The following is a 20,813-nucleotide window of genomic DNA, read 5'->3' on the forward strand; positions in this document are numbered from 1 at the left end:
AAACTGCACAGTCAATATCGTACGCGCAAAAAAATTCAAAGTCCAAAATAGCGTATTTTTGGTCACTTTTTATACCATAAAAAATGAATAAAAAGCGATCAAAAAGTCAGATAAAATAAAAAATGGTACCAATAAAAATTCTGATCATGGTGCAAAAAATGGGCCCTCATACCGCCCCATTTGTGGAAAAAATGAATAAGTTATAGAGGTCAGAAGATGTCAGTTTTAAACGTATAAATTTTCATGCATGTAGTAATAATTTTTTCCAGAAGTACGACAAAATCAAACCTATATAAGTAGGGTATCAATTTAATCGTATGGACCTACAGAATAAAGGGAAGGTGTAATTTTTACCGAAAAATGTACTGCGTAGAAACAGAAGCCCCCAAAATTTACAAAATGACCTTTGTCCTTCAATTTTGTCACACAATGATTTTTTTTTTCTGCTTCATCATAGATTTTTGGGTAAAATTACTGATGTCATTACAAAGTAGAACTGGTGGCGCAAAAAAAAAAGCCCTCATATGGATTTTTAGGTGCAAAATTGAAAGGGTTATGATTTTTAAAATGAAAGGAGGAAAAATGAAAGTGCAAAAACTGAAAAACGCACAGTCCTTAAGGGGACTAGAACATTATTTTTCCTCTATACAAGTCACACAGACCACAGTCAGACCACACATGGAATATTGTGTCCAATTTTGGGGATTCCCCAGGATCACAGATGGGGATTTCTTCCTGTTAGAGGAGTGAGACTATGGAACTCTCTGCGACATGATTTTGTGATGGTTCATTCATTCAACAAGTATGGCCTGAATGCCTTTCTTAAAAATTTTGACTTAAATATAACACATAAACGTGTACTAGATTTCAGGAGATGATTCTAGGGCTACATGGCAACATGTGTCTTTCAACAGCAAATCTTATATATTTTGTGCAGCCAAAATATTTGAGAAGCTTGTCTGCGACTTGATGTCACTCAACCTTATTACAGTTGCAATTTGGGTGTTAAAAAAAAATCGAAGAGAAATCACACTCAGGATGTAGTCACCGTCAACTTGCATTGAAGCCAATGTTAATGTAATGCTTGTGAAAGGTTTAGCTCCGCTCACCACTTAATGGGAAACACGTATCACCTGAGCACGGACGTGCCGGTCCCGCCTTCGGCCAAACGTGGATATGTGGACAAAAGATTGTCGTCCAGCTCGAGGTGCGGTTAAAAGAAGTTTTCTTTATTCAAGGACCATCAGACAGGTTACACACACAGAGATAGAAGCGTCTGACGCGTTTCGCACTGAGCGTGCTTAATCGTATAGCTAGTCTAAAGGACCTGTGAGATGTCTGAAGGACCTGTGGAATGTCACATGTTATGTTATGTTGTCACATGATGTTACCCAGAGGGCACCAGCTTAACCTATGACCCGCAGCTTGATCAATGGGCTTTGGCTCAACCCCCTCTATATAAGGGGGCAGCCATTACCAATCTCTCTCTTAGCTCTTATGCTCCCTGCTAAGGACAGCAAAGCACAGACATCACAGATCCTGTGTCCAGTATACACCTGGAGGCCACAAAGCCTGCACACCAGCCACATTGTCAGTAAGTCATCTCATCTATGTCTGCTGTCTCTACTATAGTCAAGACACTGATCAAGTCTATAGTCTGCGTGGCTGAACTAAAGTCTATTACAATAACTACAAATCCCAGCAAGCTGCAGGGCCCTTTCCGTGTTACTGGTCGACTCTCTGGGATTCTGACCTAGCTGTGAAGATAATAACACCTGCTTTAATTCAGTAAAGACTGTCCTTTCACTGTCTAGCCATTGGAATAGCGGAGATACCGTTCGTGTGGTTCCGGTTCCCAAAAACCACTCTGGCGTCACGAACATTAGGGGTTAACAACACCTTGCCCCTGGGAACCATGTTGCCGTGTCCAGTCCGAGGTGGAACTTGAAAGGTCCGCCCCTTGTTGGGGGGGCAGCGGACGAGGAGGATGCACCGCTCTGTCACTTTGGGTCCCAGGCCCTGCTGATGACGTCCTTCCGGCAGGCGGCCATTTTGGTGAAGACCAGTGAAGTATGCGGTGCGGAGCCCATCACCGAGGGAACGAAAGCAGGAAGTTCCCTGGGTGCAGCCGTACAACAAATCCCTGTGGCTGTGCCTGGCTTTGGAGGTCCCGGTCAAGCACCCGCTGCAGCGCAGGCTCTGCAGATACCAACAAGGGCAAGTCAGCCGCCGATGCCAACGCTCGCAAGCCAGTCCTTGGTACCGGTGGTGAGTCGCATTAACCCCTTAGTGCCCAACAGTGTTCCCGGGTACTTGTCATCATGTGGGGTAGCGCCACCCCAGGTTTCTCAGTCCAGTCAGACTAGGCCGCTGCAGCGTAGTGCCAAGCATCTTGAAGGGCAAAGTCTACACCCTTTAGTGCCCAGCAGCGCCCGTAGAAAGCTGCCGCATAGTGGAGAAACACCACATGGGGGTCCCAGCCAGCTCTGGCCAAGCTTTTGCAACAACCCCCTAATCATCCTAAAGGGCCAAAGGGCTGTGAAGATAATAACACCTATCTGATCTCAGTAAGGCCTCCGTTAAACCATAACTTGGTTGTGGACTCTCCTTTCACTGGCTAGCCATTGGGATAGCGGAGATCCGTTCATGTGTTTCGGGTACCCAAAAACCACTCTGGCATCATGAACATGAGGAGCTAACAATACCTTGCCCCTGGGGGTTAATACCATCTTGCCACTCCACCTACACCCCTACACCCCGTGGTCCCACCATACACCGTGGGTCACCACATTAACAAAGTCATGTGACCAGACATTCCTAGTTGCTCTGGATAGTTCCTGTCATGGACAGAGGTGTCAGCAGAGAGCACTGTGATCAGACTAGAAAAGAAATTCAAAAAGAAAATAATTCCTGTACTGCATACAGCAGCTGATAAGTACTTGAAGGATTAAGATTTTTAAATAGAAGTAATTTACAAATCTGTTTAACTTTCTGGCATTAGTTGATTTAAAAGAAAATGTTTTCCAGTGGAGTACCCCTTTAAGTCATTCTAGGAGCTGTAGTTTTAAATGGTGAAAACGTCTTCAGCGCTTTCCCATACTGTGGCAATTAGTATATTTGATAATTATACTGGAATCTTTCACAATGCACTACACTAACCCTAGCAACGCCGCTGCTCGGTCTTAATGCTAGCAAACAGCAGCAATGACGTCACTAAACTCCGCCCATGCTCCAAGTCGGCCCCGGAATGGAAGATATGGAGGAAGATTGTGGGAGAACCAGAGCACAAAATGGGACCAGGTAAGTATCATTGTCATCAGTGTCACCTGCCCTACCTGTCTGTACCAGCAGGTGAAACTAATGACAGATTTCCTTTTCCAAATACCAACAAGACGATAGAACTGGGCACTGCTGACTGAAGTTCAGTAAGATCAAGCTGGCAGGTGTCTGTATTAGGGAATGAGTCCTTAGCAGACCAGGAGAGTAGGGGGGTGCTTTACGTGCGTCAGTGTACAAATATAATAGCAACAATATTGAACAGAAAAGACGGAGTACACACCTGGAGATCCTGCTGCAAAGATTTATTCAAAGTTCATTCGGAACACAGATAAGACATCTTCCGCATAGACACGAGTGGAGCTAGAAGGCAGGAGCGTGCACCCGGACGACAGCCACTGTTTCACGCCCCGGTGACAGCTTCCTGTTGCTCGTTTACCTATTTAAATAGTATCCACCCACTAAACGTGAGATATACAGGTATACAAAAAATATGTAAAATATATAAAAGTGCTATTAAGGATACTTAGAAAACAGTAAAACTCACAACGAACTATGGGGGGTATTTATCAACGGATTTATGTGGGGGTTTTTTTCCGTAACTTTGGTGCAATTCTTTGGCACAGTGTCTTTTTGCGCCAAAGTTTGTCGTATTCTCCCCACTGTCATTTTTTAAACTTGCTCAAAATCACACGGTCCTGTGTGGGATTTTTGCTTTGGTCAGTAATTCATCATTTGCACCAATTGATCAATTTTGCTCCTTTTTTTTTTTTTTTTTTTTTTAATGCGCAATTCACCGCCAAGAAATTTTACACATGGAAAACACAGAAAGCAATGTAAGAAAATGTAAAGGCGTCAAAATAAATTTTTTTTGTGTGAAAGCAGCAACACCTCCGGGGCTGCGCACTACTATCCTGCGACATAGTTGTCTCTGAGGGACCTTCACCCTCCGTTGAGCCAGCATTGGACATGGCCACACAGGTTCAGGAAAGGTAAGCACTAAAGCAACAACAAAACAAAAAACACTCAAGTTAAAAATAAAATCCATTTCACACGGTGGCTATAAACCCCACAAAAGAAAATACGTCACGTCGCTTGCTGATATACTGCAGGAGGGACCCCGAAATGGCTGCTCTACAGGGTAAAATACGCGTCCTCTGTGGGGGTAAGTTCTGTGTAAAAGGCGCTATGAACAGCTGATTTCGGCATTTGCGCCAATATTACTAACAACATATGCCAAATGATAAATTTGGCGCACGTCTGCAAAAACCAAAGTGAAAAAAAAAAGGGTAAAAAGAAACTGTCAACAGGCAAAATTGATAAATAGCCTCCTATGTGAATCACAGAAAAAGAATAGTTCGTTGTGAGTTTTACTGTTTTCTAAATTAAACAGTGGCTGTTGTCCGGGTGCACGCTCCTGCCTTCTAGCTCTGCTTGTGTCTATGGGGAAGATGTCTTATCTGTGTTCCGAATGAACTTTGCCCCCTCCCATAGACTTGCATAGCAGGGGGTGACGTCACGACTCCACCCCCGTCTGACATCACCCCCCGCTATGCAAGTCTATGGGAGGGGGCGTGACGGCCGTCACGCCCCCTCCCATAGAATTGCATAGAAGGGGGTGACGTCACGACTCCACCCCCGTGTGACATCACCCCCCGCTATGCAAGTCTATGGGAGGGGGCGTGACGGCTGTCACGCCCCCTCCCATAGAATTGCATAGTGGGGCGGGGGGTGATGTCACACAGGGGCGGAGTCGTGACATCACGATACTCCGGCCCAGTGGTTGCCAACTGGCTGTTTGTAAGCTGGCACCGCGACGTGCAGCTCAAACAGGTGGGTGGGGAAAACAAGATTGCGGGGGTCCCCAGCGGTGGGCCCCCCGCGATGAGACATCTTATCCCCTATCCTTTGGATAGAGGATGAAATGTCTCAGGGCCGGAGTACCCCTTTAAAGTTGCTGTGTACCCCTAGCCTAATAGTGTGCACTATACTATTATATGGTCACAAAATTCATGCATATTAATTTTCTGTAAGCTACAAGTTGTTTGGAGCCATGATATTTAACCAATAAAAGTCTAAGGGAATAAATGATACTTCTTTACACCACAAATGTCATACAAAGTTATAAGAGTTGAATATGTTGCCATACAGAGGCATCGTCCAGTAGCATAGGACTCTAGGAGCATCTATATGGTTTGTATGCACACATCTCTGCAGTGTACATGGAGCCTAATACAGGGCAGAGAGCAAAAACAGAACCATCTTTTTCAAACAATGCTCTAGTTCATATGAGTGACAATATTAACCCCTTAACGACGCCGGAGGTAAATGTACGTCCTGGTGAGCTGGTACTCAACGCACCAGGACGTACATTTACGTCCTATACATAACCGCGAGCATCGGAGCGATGCTCGGGTCATGAGCAACAGGTACCGGCTGCTGATAGCAGCCAGGGACCCGCCAGTAATGACGGACATCCGTGTTCACCATTAACCCCTCAGATGTCGTGATCAATACAGATCACGGCATCTGCAGCATCGCGGTCACTAAAATGGATGATTGGATCGACCGCATTGCTGCTGCGGCGATCCGATCATCCAGAATGGCAGACGGAGGTCCCCTCACTTGCCTCCACTACCTTCCATGGGTCTTCTGCTTTGGTCTGCGATCGAGCAGACCAGAGCAGACCAGAGCAGAGGATGACCGATAATACTGATCAGTGCTATATCCTATGCATAGCACTGAACAGTATTAGCAATCGAATGACTGCTATAAATTGTCCCCTATTGGGACTATTAAAGTGTAAGAATAAAAGTAAAAAAAAGTAAAAAAAAATTAACCTAAATTGTCCCATTTTCCCTATTTCACCCCCAAAAAGTGTAAAAAAAATATTTTATATACATATTTGATATCGCCGCATGCGTAAATATCCCAACTATTAAAATAAAATGTTAATGATACCATACGGTGAACGGCGTGAACATAAAAAATTTTTCCAAAATAGCTGCTTTTTTACATTTTATTTAAATTTTTTTTTATAAAAAATTTATTAAAAGTTTTATACAAACTTTTTATACATTTTTGGAAAAATGGAAAAGTTATAGGTCTTCAAAATAGGGGGATTTTAAACATACTAATTTGGTTAAGAAGATTGCGATTTTTTTTTAACGCAACAGTAACAGAAAAGTGTATAATCATGGGTATCATTTTAATTGCATTGACCCAGACAATAAAGAACACATGTCATTTTTACCGTAAACTGTACAGCGTGAAAACGAAACCTTCCAAAATTAGCAAAATTGTGGTTTTCTTTTTAATTTCCCCACACAAATATAATGTTTTTGGTTGCGCCATACATTTTATGGTAAAGTGAGTGATGGCATTACAACAGACAACTGGTCGCGCAAAAAACACAAGCCCTCATACTAGTCTGTGGATGAAAATTTAAAAGAGTTATGATTTTTTGAAGGCGAGGAGGAAAAATCTAAAATATCAAAATAAAATTGTCCTTAAGAGTCCTTAAGGCCCAATGGGCTGCGTCCTTAAGGGGTTAATACATAGTTTAGAAAATTTGTAAATTGAAATCTTCATTATGAAAGCCATAAACACATCACCACTGTAACCATTTGCAAAAAAATAAAGCATCTGTAAGTCGAGAGAATTGCCGTAATTGTAGCTTTGCATGTTGAATGCATTTAAAACAGCGAAATGGGTTAATGACAGCGGAGTATGGCTAAAGTGCTTTCCAGTATGACTGTGTTTTCTAAGTCCCCGATCTCTTTCAGCTTCCCAGGTGTCTCTGGGACCATCTGTTCCATGAACATTTTTTCCTTTTTTTTCCGTAACGTTCAGCATTTTACCAGTCCCCACAGACAACACTCACCGTGTCTTCCTATTGTCTTTGGCGATTGTGAATTTGCTGAGCTTGGCCTAGAGGGAGTAGGTGCCATTGGTTGGTGGGGTGTGTGCGGAGGGGTGATCTCCCGCACTGAGCAAAGTCACAGACAAAATATATTTAGGAATATATTCCAGTTCTATAAATAACTACAGGGACGTGCACAGTGTATAAACCTGCAGACTTTACTATATCTCTGTTCCTTTAAATGCCATTATGTGCTACAAATTGTTCCATTGGTTAATGAACATCCTAGTTAATGACTTAGGCTTTGATAATTACATTTGCTGAGTTACATAAAATTTGTAAAGGAAAGAGTAATATAGAATGCAAATATATTGAAGGAGATTTATCAAGGGATTAAGAGGATTTATTTTTTTTGCTTACAAAAGCATTTTTGTGAGACTTTTGTGGGTAAGGAAAAAATACCAATGAGCCCTACCTAAACAATTTTCAGTTTTCACTTTGCAGTGGTCGGGAATTTATCACGTGTGAAAGAGGCAAAGTGAAGACAAAAATGGGGGTTGAAATGAGCGCTACTGCTGATAAGGAAAGAAATCAGGATGCCACGGTAGCACAGGACAGTTTATTGAAGTTCAAGTCAAAGGACAGCGCGTTTCGGCACTAGCAAGTGCCTTCCTCAGGTCCACAAAACAATTAAAGCATAGCTTCCTGTAGCCTGTGTAGTGCTAAGGTGGCATCAAGTGTGAAAGTGGCACGTAAGCAAAAAAAAAAAAAATCGCAAACCCCATTCAAAAAGTCACAAGTGTAAGCCAGGTCACACCTGGATTACAAACTTGCTTTTGACTTGCAACTTTTTGTGCAGCTCAGCTCCCCGACACCTGCTCACATCTACCACCTGCCCGCAAGCTGTTTGGACTACAACTGCCAGCATGTCCTCATGGTAAGGGCATGCTGGGAGTTGTAGTCTTGCAGTATCTAGCGGGTGGGTGGTAGATGCGGGCGAGTGGCCGGGGAGCGGAGCTTTACAAAAAGTCGCAAGTGTGACTTTTTGTAAAGCTCAGCTCCCTGCATCTGCCACCCACCCGCTAGCTACTGCAGGACTACAACTCCCAGCATGTCCTTACAGTAAGGACATGCTGAGAGTTGTAGTCCCAACAGCTTGCGGGCAGGTGGCCGGGGAGCGGAGCCGGCCAACAGGAATATGAAATTACAGCACTGTAATTTAATTTTTCCCGGGCAGACCTGTGATTGGTCCAGAGCTCCTGGCCAATCTCAGCTGCCAGAGGGAAATATGATGTTACAGTGCCGTAACTTCATTTTCCCCGCTGAGAAGCCAGGGAGCAGAGCACAAGCCGCCTGCTTCCCTGGCTTCCTTGTCACCTGCCTGCGCCACACTACTATAGCTCCCAGCATGCCCTTACAGTAAGGACATGCTGGGAGTTGTAGTGGTGCAGCAGGCGGAAGATGAGCGGGCAGGTGACAAGCTTGTCACCCACCCGCGCCGCAGGACTACAACTCCCAGCATGCCCCTACAATAAGGATATGCTGGGAGTTGTAGTGGTGAAGAGCGGGCGGGAGATGTGCGGGCAGGTGACAAGCTTGTCACCTGCCCGCACATCTTCCGCTCACCCGCGCTGCACCACTACAACTCATGCGGCGCAGGCGGCAGGAGATGTGCAAGTGGGTGACAAGCTTCCCTGACTTGCTTGTCACCTGCCTGCACATCTCCCACCAGCCCGCTGTTGCATGACTACAACTCCTAGCTTGCCCTTACAATGAGGACATACTGGAAGCTGTAGTCGTGCAGTGTGGGTGGTGTTTTTTTTCTTCTCATTTCAGGCTGTGGACTACTTCAGATTCGGTGGACTACTACGATGGCCAGGGTTTTTTTTTTTTGTTTAATGTTAATAAAATGGTTAACGAGGGCTTGTTGGGGAGTGTTTTTTATTTTTTTTAAATAAAAGTTGTTTTAAACTTGTTTTTTTATTTACTTTACAGTCTTAGTAGTGGAAGCTGTCTTATAGACGGAATCCATTACTAAGCCGAGGCGTAGCATTAAACACAAAAACAGCTAGCGCAAATGTGTTGTTCCCCATATTTTCATTCTCAGCCAGATACCAACCAACAGCCTGACGTTACCAGGGTGGGCGAGGACCATTGTTACTGGCCCTCCCCAGCCTAAATAACACCAGCCTGTTACCGTCTAGGCCCAGGAGCACCATTTTTGACGCTCTGGGCCTGTTGGTACCGGCTCTTCCAGGCACCCCTGTGGCGGTGGGTACTAAGGTAATAATTGGGGGTTAGCACTAGATGTTTTTGGGGCTAACGCTAAGCCCCGGCTTAGTAATGGATTCCATCTATAATACAGCTTCCACTACAAAGCCTGTTAAGTAAATTTAAAAAAACACAACACGTTTATAAAACTTTTATTTTTTAAAACCCTCCCCACGAGCCTTCGGTAACCATTTTATTAATATTAAGCAAAAAAACGCTAGTTATCGTAGTAGTCCACGGAATCTGAAGTAGTCCACAGGATACGCGGATCTAAAATGAGAAGGAAAAAAAATGGGTTAGTACATTTTGGGTGAAAAAACTGGTAAAAAAAAATGTAATAAACACATACATATATCGCACATTTTCTTTCACAGCTGCGACTTGAGGTGGGGGGATTACAAATTGCTGTTCTGAAGTCATTTATTGGTTTTTGCTTATGTGTGCTAAAAAAAAAAGGGTATTCAAAAGTGATTTATTGTTTTTTCCTAATGTGAGCCAAATTTATCAACCCCCTGTGATAGTATGATAAATATGTCACACATAAGCAAGAAAAAAATGACTACAGAACTTACCAAAGCAACGATGATAAATGTCCTTCACTGAGGTCCTACGTGGTGGCCTCCCCTCTATGGGCTAAAGAGGGGGAACCCTGGATAAGCCTGGGGTGTCTCTTTGGCAGACTTGGGCTGTCCTCATTACATCGATATGTTCAATCATCTGAATGGCTGTTGTGTAAGGCTGGGAATCGGAAAGCACAGAGGAGGTATATGCCAGGATGCCAGTAGAAAGGTACATACCATGGCATTGAGTTGGACAGAATGGAGTCTAAGGGTACGTTCACACGTGCGTATTTGCTGCTGCAGATCTGCTTCGGTAGATTTTGTTGCTTATTGACTTCAATGGGTCTCAATATCTGCTAAAGTAGATCTGCAGCAGAAAATACGCACGTGTGAATGTATCCATAATGTATATTTTTATATTGTAAAGCCAAAAAGAATGGTGTGTGCTTTGGCATCCCGCAAAATAAAATTATACCTTCAGTGTGCACCCAGCCTAATACACAGCAAGGTAAATATCCAGGTAGCCATGACCCCGGCCCAATTGTCTATAGTAAAACATCTTTAACCTTTAATAACTACTGCATTTGTCCAATATTACTTACAGTATCTGTAGTTTTCCAGTTTGAAATCATTTAAAGGAATGACCTATTAAAAAGAGTCATTTGTGAGGTTTTCTTTTTCCCTCTGGAAGAGAGCTATTTACATACTTTTTCCCAGAGAGCATTGCCCTAAAGACACTACCAGCTGGAGCTCCGCAAGGAGTATCAGTACCTTTTGAGAGCTCTGACTTAAAGAGAAACAGTCAGGAAGGAACACATAAAATTTTAATGAAGTGTTTCCCATAGTGACTAGGGAATTCTTTCTCCTGGGTAAAGCTCAATTTAGACCTCCAGATTTTACCATGCTATATGTAAATGGACGACGTCTTACAAGATGTTGATCATTTGCATATAGAGCATGTAGCTCGGAGTCACGGAGGGGAAGCATTTCATTATTAACTGTATCTCTTTAAAATGAAGCTTTGTATTGGTTGTAGGGTACATAGCTCCTAATAAACTAGGCTCATTCCTTTACCTTTGACAAATATACTGGGATATTCTGTTAATGCATACGTCACTACCATGCACATCATTAGCCAGATGTTTGCCATTTTTACAATAATATGCTCTTTTTCCACTGTGCTGGAGACATGCTAGTGTATACATTTTAATTTTTCAATGGGAGTTAGAGATGAGCGAACTTACAGTAAATTCGATTCGTCACAAACTTCTCGGCTCGGCAGTTGATGACTTTATCCTGCATAAATTAGTTCAGCTTTCAGGTGCTCCCGTGGGCTGGAAAAGGTGGATACAGTCCTAGGAGACTCTTTCCTAGGACTGTATCCCCCTCCTCCAGCCCACGGGAGCACCTGAAAGCTTAACTAATTTATGCAGGATAAGACATCAACTGCCGAGCCGAGAAGTTCGTGACGAATCGAATTTACTGTAAGTTCGCTCATCTCTAATGGGAGTCATTGATAAGTGTACGCAAGTATACAGAAATACAACTACAAACATCTGGGGCATACTGTATGTAATGCTTGCATGAAGGGTTAACCCTAGCCCAAAGGCATGAATCTTCTACAAGGAGCTTTTTCAAAAACTCTTCTGCTAGGTGCCTCCATCTTGCAGTAAGTAAATTCGGTCTGATCAACTCTTTGGAAGTTCACATCACCGATGCAGCAGGTTATCTGTGGTGGCATGCACTAAAATTCATAGATTTGTTAAATATTTTGAAACTGTACACATGATATTTACTTTCCGCTGTCCCCTTGCAGATCCTGTCTTCTTCCTGCTTCCAAGACAAGAGCTCAGTGCAGGATCGGCCCACTTACTAGAGGGCACACTGCCAATCACTGCAGGGCATAGTGGATGGACAAAGATCCAGAAATTGTGACTATATAGGAAATGTAAAAGCTCAAATATTTAAATAAACAGTTATGTATATAAAAAAAAATGCCCAAATATATTGGCTGGTTTGGGACTCTCTGGTCAGTACAGTGGTCCCTCAACATACGATGGTAATCCATTCCAAATGAACCATCGTTTGTTGAAACCATCGTATGTTGAGGGATCCGTGCAATGTAAAGTATAGGACAGTGGTCTACAAACTGCGGAGCTCCAGATGTTGCAAAACTACAACACCCAGCATGCCCGGACAGCCAACGGCTGTCCGGGCATGCTGGGAGTTGTAGTTTTGCAACATCTGGAGGTCCACCGGTTGAAGACCACTGGTATTGGAGGTTATACTCACGTGTCCCCGCCGGTCCGGACTGTCACCGCTCGTCACCGCTGCCCTGGATGTCACCTTCCATCACTGTCGCCGCATCCCCGGAGTGTCCCCGACGCTCTGGCAAGGCCTCTGCTTCCTCGGCATCCTCGCTCTTACGTCGCCGACCATCACGTCGCTACGCACGCCGCTCCTATTGGATGACGGGACGGCGTGATGACGACGATGGAGAGCGCCGCCGATGCAGGGGATCCTGAAGAGGACGCGCCGGAGCCCCGAGGACAGGTAAGTGATTGTCAGCGGACCACACGGGGCACCGTAAACGGCTATCCGGTGGTAGCTGAAGCAGTCTGCACTGCCGGATAGACGTTTATGCGATGGCTCCGACATACAAAAGCATCGTATGTTGATGCTGCCTTCAACATGCAATGGCCTCTGAGAGGCCATCGTATGTTGAAATGATCGTATGTCGGGGCCATCGTAGGTCGGGGGGGTCACTGTACTATGTATTTTGGCTGGAACTGTTAATAGAGACACTCTAGTTGGTACCAGGCACTGTGTATAGGCTGAGGTCAGTATTTGAAGGTACCGTTTCTATATCAATTCAGCTGGTATAAAGTCTTTCAAACAATAGTGTAACAACATAGGCTGGTCACTAGATGGCCGAACTGTGCTTCTCTTAGAAAAGTCACCTTTCCCGGGTCCTAAATGTGGCTCCCAGTGCGGAGATACCTATCATAGAGATATTTTGTATGACATACTGAACAGTGCTAACCAGTGGCTCACACTGCTGAGAGACTTATGATGATGATAACTCCTCTCCAACTGCAAAGAGAACACAATTCACAATGGCTGCAGAACCATAAACACAGCCCAACCCAACCAACTAATGTCTCAGTACGTGAACAATAGTTTCAGCAATGTCCACTCAATCCTTATAGCAGGTGCTGTCGGCATTAAAGGGGTTATCCAGGAAAAAACTTTTTTTTATATATCAACTGGCTCCAGAAAGTTAAACAGATTTGTAAATTACTTCTATAAAAAAATCTTAATCCTTTCAGTACTTATGAGCTTCTGAAGTTAAGGTTGTTCTTTTCTGTCTAAGTGCTTTCTGATGACACGTGTCTCGGGAACCGCCCAGTTTAGAAGCAAATCCCCATAGCAAACCTCTTCTAAACTGGGCGGTTCCCGAGACACGTGTCATCAGAGAGCACTTAGACAGAAATGAACAACCTTAACTTCAGAAGCTCATAGGTACTGAAAGGATTAAGATTTTTTAATAGAAGTAATTTACAAATCTGTTTAACTTTCTGGAGCCAGTTGATATATATAAAAACGTTTTTGGCAAACCCTAGATGATCTGCAACAGTGATGTTGTTCCAGGGCCATTTCCCATTTGGTCATATTGACCCTGATAGGTGCTTTGGTCTTTCTCTATGAACACAGACTCTCCTCTCCGTCCATGAGGTCCCTTTCTTTCCTTCCTACATAAACCCATTCCTATAGAAGGCATACATCTTCTCCTGAGGTTCTTGCTAGTCAGTTATTTGTTCTGTGACTCCTTCTCCTCTAGGTTGCAGAGGCATACAGAAGACGTGCTGGGATCTCTAGTTTAGTGCATTTGAAGAAAACAAGCATTGATCTCTGCTGTTGTCCATGCCTGTGATCAGCTGCAACACTCACTGCACAGAACTATTCCCCTTTGGATATTATGCTGGCAAGATTCTGCTAAGTTAACAACAGGAGACTGATAAAGAACTTTGACCTTGACCCCAAAAGGAAGCTGCTCTCATGCACACCTACAGTGGGGCAAAAAAGTATTTAGTCAACCACCAATTGTGCAAGTTCTCCCACTTAATAAGATGAGAGAGGCCTGTCATTTTCATCATAGGTATACCTATCAACTAATGAAATCACATTGTCTGATTTTTAAAGAATTTATTTGCAAATTATGGTGGAAAAAAAGTATTTGGTCACCTACAAACAAGCAAGATTTCTGGCTCTCACAGACCTGTAACTTCTTCTTTAAGAGTCTCCTCTGTCCTCCACTCGTTACCTGTATTAATGGCTCCTGTTTGAACTTGTTATCAAAATAAAAGACACCTGTCCACAACCTCAAACAGTAACACTCCAAACTCCACTATGGCCAAGACCAAAGAGCTGTTGAAGGAAACCAGAAACAAAATTGTAGACTGAAGACTGAATCTGCAGCTTGGTGTGAAGAAATCAACTGTGAACCAATTATTAGAAAATGGAAGACATACAAGACCACTGATAATCTCCCTCCATCTGGGGCTCCACGCAAGATCTCACCCAGTGGTGTCAAAGTTATCACAAAATCCCAGAACCACACGGGGGACCTAGTGAATGACCTGCAGAGAGCTGGGACCAAAGTAACAAAGGCTACCATCAGTAAAACACTACGCCACCAGGAACTCAAATCATGCAGTGCCAGATGTGTCCCCCTGCTTAAGCCAGTACATGTCCAGGCCCATCTGAAGTTTGCTAGAGCATTTGGATGATCAAGAAGAGGATTGGAAAGACTTACAGAAAATGTTTGACCTCTGTCATTGCCAACAAATGGTATATAACAAAGTATTGAGATGAACTTTTGTTATTGACCAAATACTTATTTACAACCATAATTTGCAAATAAATTCTTTAAAAATCAGACAATGTGATTTTATGGATCAAATGAAACCAAAGTAGAACTTTCTGGTAAAAACTCAACTCGTCGTGTTTGGAGGAGAAAGACTGCTGAGTTGCATCAAAACAACACCATACCTACTGTGAAGTATGGGGATGGAAAAATCATGCATTGGGGCAGTTTTTCTGCTAAGGGACCAGGATGACTGATCCGTGTAAAGGAAAGAATAAATGGGGCTATTTATCGTGAGATTTTGAGTGAAAACCGCCTTTCATCAGCAAGGACATTGAAGATGAAACGTGGCTGGGTCTTTCAGCATGACAGTGATCCCAAACACACCGCCTGGACAATGAAGGAGTGGCTTCGTAAGAAGCATTTCCAGGTCCTGGAGTGGACTAGCCAGTCTCAGATCTCAACCAGATAGAAAAACTCTGGAGGGAGTTGAAAGTCTGTGTTGGCCAGCGACAGTCCCAAAACATCACTGTTCTAGAAGAGATCTTCATGGAGGAATGGGCTAAAATACCAGCAACAATGTGTGAAAACCTTGTGAAGACTTACAGAAAACATTTGACCTCGGTCATTGCCAACAAAGGGGATATAACAAAGTATTGAGATGAACTTTTTTTGTTGACCAAATACTTATTTTCCACCATAATTTGCAAATAAGTTCTTTAAAAATCAGACAATGGGTGTTTTATGGATTTTTTTTCTCATTATGTCTCTCATAGTTGATGTATACCTATGATGAATCACAGATTGTATACAGATCTCTGTACAGCTGGTATCTACCACCATTTGGTCCTGTATATAATCACTTATATTATATACAGATCCTGTATAGCAGTGGTTCTCAACCTTTTCGGCGACTGTACCCCCAAAAGCTTAAAGTATGTCCGTGGGTACCCCTCGCGTGGAATTTACGCGCGAGGGGTACCCACGGACAAAAGGCATGTGCTTACCTTTATACTAATGCGATACTTAATCCCCTTGTGCCATTATTCTCCCCTCCATCTTAATCCCCTGGGCCATCATTCCACCCTCCATCTTAATCCCCTTGTGCCATTATTATCCGATGGCAAAAGGGAATCAGAGGGAGGGGGGGGGAATAATAGCAAAAGGGGATTAAGATAGAGGGGGGTAGTGATAATGGCAAAAGGGGATCAGAGGGAGGGGGGAATAATGGCACAAGGGGATAAAGATGGAGGGAGGTAATCATTACCCCCCCCCCCCCTCCATCATAATCCCCCTGTGCCATAATTCCCCCTCCCTCTGATCCCCTTTTGCCATTGCCATTATCCCTCTCTACTGGTATTATTGGTCATGGAAAATTATTTTACCTACCTTAAAGTGTTTCTTATATATAAAATGTAGTTTATTTTGTGTGTAGGGCTGGTGGAGGGATTTGGGTAGAATAGGGGCAGAAGTGTGACCAGCGGCGGAGCATCGCAGGGGGCCTTTGCTTTTTTTGGTCCGGGGGCCCTGAGTGTTGTCAGTCCGCCCCTGTTGACATTAATTATTTTAGTGCCTTCACAAAAGATACTGATCCTAACACATTTACTGCCATAGACCACTTGGCATATAGACATTAACCTATTCACTGCCTTAGATCACCAGGGATAGTCTTTAAAGGAAAGCTGAGAGTGGATTCACCCGCACTAAATCCAATGCATAGCGTTGTAGTGCGGGTGAACCAGATTACAATGAGATATCACCCAGATCTGCAGTCTGGTTCCGGAGATACCTGTTGTATTACTCCCTATTGCTAATAGCCGGCTTTGTGCAATTGAGGCAGGACCTATCATGCTGGGTAGCACAACGGGTATCTCCGAAATGGGGCTGTGAATCCAGGTAAGTAAGTCATTCATCAGTGTAATTCGGTTCACCTGCACTATAGCCCTATTTATTGGGTTTAGTGCGGGTGAACTGGCTGTCCGTTTCCCTTTCACTCATTCTCTGCCCTAGACCACCAGGGATGTAGACAATACATATTACAATGTTAAATCTAAATGCTGTTTAATTATCTATGTGTATATATATTGTGACAGTGTGGCAAGGAAAGGGTGTATTTCCTTAGCTAACCCTGGAGAAACCTCCACCTGTGGCCTAATTAATGAGGTAGCAGAAAGGGGAAGTGTGTTTAAAAGGAAGTAAAACAGAATAATCTGGGCTCTCCCTAGAAGACAGCAAGGTGGCTGTAAGGAGAGGCAGGGGTCCTGCTGAGGAACACACAGCCTGAGCTGTGAGTGGCCCCAACAGTGAAGTGTGGACAAGGCACACAGCAAGAGGTTGCAGGAGGCATAAGTTTAACTAGCCAGGAAAAACCCACCAGTGGATAGTCAGGGCATGCTGGATTGTTTAGTTAGTGACTGGATGGTCTAGAGTTTTGTTTTGTTCCTGTCTTATGTTTTTATTTATCCTGCAACCTGTGTAATAAAGCTGGCGAGGGGCCAGACTTGCATACAGTACTGTTGTTTGCCTGCTGATTGAAGAGGAAACTTGTCCTGTGGAGGTGTCAAGGACGATCCCAGAGCTATCCCCAGGGTGAAATCCTCACAATATATATATATATATATATATATATATATATATATATATATACCTGTAGATCTGATAGTTATAAGGGTGATGCATATTTGAATTTGATGCTGTTCTGTATTGCCCAGCTCAGTGTGGGAACAATGTCCTTACTGTCTTGATGACTGCTACAAAGACTGAAAGCTATGGTGGTTGAGGCTGGTGGGTATAAAGAGAAATCCCTGAGGGGGGATACTCAAACTGAACTTTTGCACCAGGGAACAAGAGCTTTTAGTAATGATCCCTGATAATGCTAAAAACTCTCTTGTAGGAATAGAACAATTTCATGAGAATCCATACCATAGAGCTAGCCAATGCAGCAGCTCTGCCGTTCCTACGGAGAGGCCGATTTCTGTTTGATCCCACCATAAAGGGGGCTTATTTCACCTTTGCTGTCGGACCCCCAGTCCCTCAATGTCACGGCTGTTAAAAAGGCCAGGATAAAATGTTAACACATGGGACAGTCTACAGATTGTCATAAAACAGCATGTAGCCTTCTGACAATGGACGATCTGACCTGAAGTTCCAGGCTTACCCTACTATACTAGAAGAATCTTAAATAGACAAATCCCAATTTACGTCATTCCCTGGTGAATTCTTTTAAGTTTGCTAAAGATAAACCTACATTTTAGAGTGTAATATGTATAAACTCTCCGAGAAATATTGATCCCATTTTGACAATGTGCAACTGTAGTTGCAAAAGTGCTTTCAAATAGTTCCCTTAAAAAATCACTCAGGTTCATGGTTTAATGAATTTGGTCCTTAGGGGATCACAGTAGAGTTAACACCGTACTGAAGTCCACGAAACATTGTTTTAGTTTGAACCCCTTCAAATTGTTTCAGAATTTCTTTTTTTTTATATTAGGATGGGTCTAAACAAGGGATAGGTAGCTAACTACTGCCATCCAGAGCCCAGAGCCAGTATTACATTTACAAGTGTTCAGTTGAAAAGTCTTCTGTAAACTGACCATCTGGTAGCCGTCCAAATAAGACAATGTAAAATGTGAAAATGTATTCTAAATATTGAATACACCAGATTTGCTACTAGATAAAATCACATAAATCTTCCTTATTATATCTTATTTCTCAACAACAGATTTACAGTTATAAGTTATAATAATAAAAAAGGATTTTAGTATTTGACCTGTGCAAATAAAACACTACTGCTGCACTAAATGGTGAATTACCCTTGGAATCATCGATACCCAGTGTCCAACTCCAATATATATATCACACAATCTCCCATAAGTGAGTGCACAGCCTGTATTAGAGTGTTTAATGTTGTTTTCCCTCAAAATAATTCAACACAGCCATTAATGTCTAACCCTTGGACACAAAAGGAGGCCACCATTATTTTCCAGTACTGCCTTAATCCTCTTGGGCATGGAGTTCACCAGAGCTTCACAGGTTGGCACCGGAGTCCTCTTCAACTTCTCCATCACCACATAACAGGGCTGGTGGATGTTATACAGAGTGGGGGAGTACAAGGTCTCTAAGGATGCCCCACAGATGCTCAATAGCGTTTAGGTCTGGAGGCATGCTTGGCCAGTCCATCACCTTTTACCCTCAGCTTCTTTAGTAAGGCAGTGGTGGTCTTAAAGGTGTGTTTGGGGTCATTATCAAGTGTGAATGCTGTCCTGCAGCCCAGTCTCCAGAGGATGGGGCTCATGCTCTGCTTAAAGGGGTAGTCCAGTGGTGAAAAACTTATCCCCTATCCTAAGGATAGGGGATAAGTTTGAGATCGCGGGGGGTCCGACCGCTGGGGCCCCCTGCGATCTCTCTGTACGGGGCCCCGGCTCTCCGCCGAGATAGCGGGTGTCGACCCCCGCACGAGGCGGCGGCCGACACGCCCCCTCAATACATCTCTATGGCAGAGCCGGAGATTGCCGAAGGCAGCGCTTCGGCTCTGCCATAGAGTTGTATTGAGGGGGCGTGTCGGCCGCCGCCTCGTGCGGAGGTCGACACGCCCCCTTCCAGCGGGCTGTCGGGGCTCCGTACAGGAGATCGCAGGGGGCCCCAGCGGTCGGACCCCCCGCGATCTGCAACTCATCCCCTATCCTTAGGATAGGGGATAAGTTGCTCACCACTGAATCACCACTGGACTACTCCTTTAAAGGAGTAGTCCAGTGGTGATTCAGTGGTGAGCAACTTATCCCCTATCCTAAGGATAGGGGATAAGTTGCAGATCGCGGGGGGTCCGACCGCTGGGGCCCCCTGAGATCTCCTGTACGGAGCCCCGACAGCCCGCGGGAAGGGGGCGTGTCGACCTCCGCACGAGGCGGCGGCCGACACTCCCCCTCAATACAACTCTATGGCAGAGCCGAAGCGCTGCCTTCGGCAATCTCCGGCTCTGCCATAGAGATGTATTGAGGGGGCGTGTCGGCCGCCGCCTCGTGCGGGGGTCGACACCCGCTATCTCGGCGGAGAGCCGGGGCCCCGTACAGAGATCGCAGGGGGCCCCAGCGGTCGGACCCCCCGCGATCTCAAACTTATCCCCTATCCTTAGGATAGGGGATAAGTTTTTCACCACTGGACTACCCCTTTAAGGATGCCACAGTACACGTTGGCATTCATGGTTCCCTCAATGAACTGTAGCTCCCCAGTCCCAGCAGCCCCAGATCATGACACTCCCACCACCATGGTTGACTGTAGGGAAGACACGCTTCTCTTTGTCCTCCTCACCTAGTTGCCATCACACACGCTTGACATCATCTGAACAAAATAAGTTTATCCGGGTCTCATCGGACCACAGGACATGGTTCCAGTCCCTAGTGTACTTAGTCAGAATGTCTTCAGCAAACTGTTTGGAGGCTTTCTTGTCCATAATATTTAGTAGATGCTTTTTCTGGGAGGACAACCATGCATACCCATTTGATGCAGTGTGTGGCATATGGTCTGAGCACTAACAGGCTGACCCTCCACCCCTTCAGCCTATGCAGCAATGCTGGGAGCACTCATATGTCTATTTTCCAAAGACAACCTCTAAATATGAGGCCGAGCACGTGCACTCAACTTCTTTGGTCAGTTGGACCCTGTCCAGTGAAACCACTATATGTTTTTTTCCCACGCTGCTGCAGCTCCATTTCAGGGTCTTGGCAATCTTCTTATAGCCTTTCTTTATGTAAAGCAACAGTTCTTTTTTCAGATCCTCAGAGAGTTCTTTGCCATGAGGTGCCATGTTGAACTTCTAGTGGCCAGAATTAGAGAGTAATAACACCAACAGACACCTGCTCACCATTCACACCTGAGTCCTTGAAACACTTACATGTCACATAACAACGGGGAAGGAAAATAGCTAATTAAGCCCAATTTAGACCTTTCAACTTAGGGGTTTCCATAAATTGTATATAAGGTG

The sequence above is a fragment of the Hyla sarda genome, chromosome 9 (genome assembly GCF_029499605.1).
Source record: "Hyla sarda isolate aHylSar1 chromosome 9, aHylSar1.hap1, whole genome shotgun sequence".
In the NCBI taxonomy this organism is placed as follows: Eukaryota; Metazoa; Chordata; class Amphibia; order Anura; family Hylidae; genus Hyla; species Hyla sarda.